We start from the raw sequence: 3,482 nt of genomic DNA, 5'->3' as shown, positions 1-3,482 counted from the left end.
CAATCTTTCCATCGATTCATCAGGCTAGAGGGTCAGTTTCTCTCCTAGCTGATAGTACTTCAGGACAGGGGTGTCTGTTGTTTGTTTCAGCATGTCAAATGCTTACTGTTGGGGACCTGCCCAGTCCCACTCAACATCCTACCTTGTGAACTGATATATGGATTCTGCTAATGCATCCTAAGATTGTGTTGCTCTTTGTAATGGATGTGCAAAAGTCCAGTTCCCCCCAAAGAATCATACTGCCAGAGGCCCTGTTAGCCAGCAGAACTTGCACAGGATGTTTTCCCAGTTAACGTATGCTGAGATTGGTATTGTCCCTTCTTGCTTTCCTGTCCCGAGAGCCTGAACCTGATATCAGACTCAAGGAGAGAGTCAAGATGTCATCACTGCTGTTGATGTGCCCTCTTCCTCTTGTATATGTCTGACTGAATCTTTCTGAGACCTCCCTCTGCTCTTGCATACACTCCTAAAATAGTTCAACTTGCCACATTCCTTGCAATGCTGTCTTAGTGTAGGGCACTTCGTTATCCACTCATGCTGTCTCCCACAGTAAGTGCATCTCACTATGGGTAGAGGACCTTGGCCGCCTGCTTTTTGCTGTTGTCTCATGGGTTGTACTTTCGGGGGTGCTGTGTCTCCTAAGACGTTCTTTCTCTTGAGGCTTCCACTGCACACTCCATGTCTGAGCATCTGTCTAACATGAGGTTGCCTTCCCAGAGGTAATGCTCCCAAGTGCTGGAGATTATCCTTGTTCTGAATCAGGGAGTCTTGACAAGAACCCAAAATTACATGAAGCAGGCAAAGTGCATAAGGCAGTAACATAGGGAGCCGTTCCCTTTGCTTCAGATTGGTCTCTAGTGTGTTGCTCCACCGTTTTGTTCTGCTTTGGGGAGCAACAGTTCCCCAGGGCTCCTAGGACAGCTGTGAGGCAGTGGTGAGCTTCAAAGTGGTCCATATCTCCCTGCCTTGTACCCTGCTAAGTTTTACTTTCCTGGTGTTGTCATTTTTCTGCATGACCAGGTCATTGTACAGCTTGAACTCCTCCCTCTACCATCCCTGGGCTAGGTTTGTGCCTGCAAAATTCAGGGCTCGTGGGTGGGGTGGGACTTCAGTCCAAGGTCCATGGCTTATGGTGCTAACTGCTGCACTGCAGAGAACTCACAGCTCTGTCACTGCCACCATGTTTCATTCACACAGTACAAAGCCAAACGCAGTTTAAGTTGAACAAGTGAAACTTCATTAAACCCTGTGCATTGCTGTCCATGTGGTTGAGTTGCTTCCAGCCTAAACTCCCCATATTTCCTGTTCCATGGGGATTGACTCAGTAAGAGTCGCTCCAGTGGCCCACTAATTCCAGTTCCATTGATCATGACACAATCTGGATCACAGGAAACAGTGTAGGGACAACAGTAGCTTCCACAAGGCTGCTACATTCCACCCCTTCCTTTCACATAAGCAGATGGGATGGGGCAGGGAATAGGCAGAGCTTGGGATGTGCACACTGCAATGTGCAGGGTATGGTAGCTAACACAACAAGGAAAGTAAGCTACCCCAGTTATAAGCCTAGAAAAGTGTACTTCCCCCACAGAGCAAAGGGAAACCAGGTAGCACACCGTGTCTCAGAGTCACAGTCTGCCTTCTTGTTAACTCTGGGGTAGTGCAGCCACCTACAGCTTTGTACTGAAGGATCGAAGCGGAACAGTCTATTTTAAAAAAACTAGGTACCAAGTAATAAAGTTCACGAAAAGATGTTGTGAAGAAATGTGTTTGTTTATCGTGCACTGATCCCAGTTGCTCATTAAAGACTTTTTTTCTATTAATAGTATAGCACCATGAGACTGTCAGGGGTGCAAGTTCACCTGGTGCCATTTGCTATAAAAGTGAGCCAAAAATAGAATTGCAAAAGTCCAATCCAAGTAGAATTTTAATTTCTGAGTTAATAATATGTACTATACTAACTATATAACTTTGTCATGCTAAAAAGCTTTGCTCAAGAGCATTCACACTTCAGCTCCCTTTTAAACTGCTGAATAAATTATGATTTTTGGTGCATAGTCTGTTCTGTTTTTAGCCTCTCTTTTGGTATTATTCCCCAGATCAAAAATAGCTCAACACGTGGTTTGTTTACCACAGTTCTTCTACTGTGAAATTTTAGTATTTTTGCCAGTAGGCTGAAATGTGGCTCAAGGACAGGGTCAGAAGGTTTTGATATATAAGTAGTTAATATTTCACTGCAACTGACTTTCCATTTAGTCAAAACTAGGCTAAAAATGTTCATTAAGGCAGATCCTGATCTCTGTTGCAGCTGTGTTAATTCAGGGGTGTCAATGGATGTCCTACAGAGATACACCAGAGCAGCTGAGATCAAAATTCAGCCCAATATATTTTCTGCTGTAGTTAGAAATTGCCCATTTAGGACCTAGAGATGCATTCTTGCACACTCCAGACTCCCAGTGAAATTGGTGAGTGTTTTGGGTATGCAGGATTGAGCTCTTAAGTATACAAATCCTATGTGCAACAGCAACATCTTCTCCAAGTCTGGAAAACTGATAGCCAGAGATGCAGAGAAGAGTGACATCAGCCTTGAATGCATTGTAGGAGTCAAATGCATAGACCTAGTGGAAAAGAATAAGATGGAAGGATGGTGAAATCATGGAATCTCTGTCTCTATGTGGAACACAGGGCAACTGCCCATAAAGTTATGGTGATGGGTGTTCCACAAATACAATTGCTTCCTTGCAGTTTTCTTTTAGGGTTGACTTCAATGGGCATTGAAACAATTTCAGGAAAACTCTGCAGGTGACACTTTAGGTAGGATACATCTAGGTTATACCCACTCAATTACTTTTTACAAAGTCAAAGCAGATTGAAGAAACAGTCAGATGTGTCTGTAACGTTACCTCCCTCATGTGCTCCAGGGACTACTTGTGGAGAAGGGGATGTAGGTCATCCCATCCCACCCTATGTTATTAACCAGCCTGTCATCCCACCAAACCTTCCTGGGTGTCAGAAAGAGAGATCTCTTGCATTTATAACCAGCACTAAAAGCAGAATAAGGCTGAAATTAAAATAAGGTTGATAACACAGTGTAAAGCCTCATAGTTCCTGTGCAGCTGAGATGAAGAGGTCATAAACTAGCTTTCCTACTGTCAGTGCTTATCTCTTCTGAATAAAGATTATGATAGTTAAGGAGGCTTTGACCCATCTATTTAATCTCACCATAGCACTTTTGTGTTTATTTAATCCGAGGCCATCCAAAATATTTTCTCAGTGCTCAGATACACGTGCAGTCTCTGGGTGCATTCTAATATAAGCCAAGCTGTTTATCTATAGCTATGATAAAGAGTAGTCACAAGTAATTTGTGCCATGACAATATACCACGACTCTTTTTTAGTTCTTTTCATTCTTATCTGGAACTGCAGTGCTTAACGCAGTAAAGAAACCAGAGCTTCTGTCTCCGGGCCCGTGCTGAACTAGATGT

This window comes from Lepidochelys kempii, chromosome 13, assembly GCF_965140285.1.
Source record: "Lepidochelys kempii isolate rLepKem1 chromosome 13, rLepKem1.hap1, whole genome shotgun sequence".
In the NCBI taxonomy this organism is placed as follows: Eukaryota; Metazoa; Chordata; order Testudines; family Cheloniidae; genus Lepidochelys; species Lepidochelys kempii.
This window is presented reverse-complemented; position numbering follows the sequence as displayed.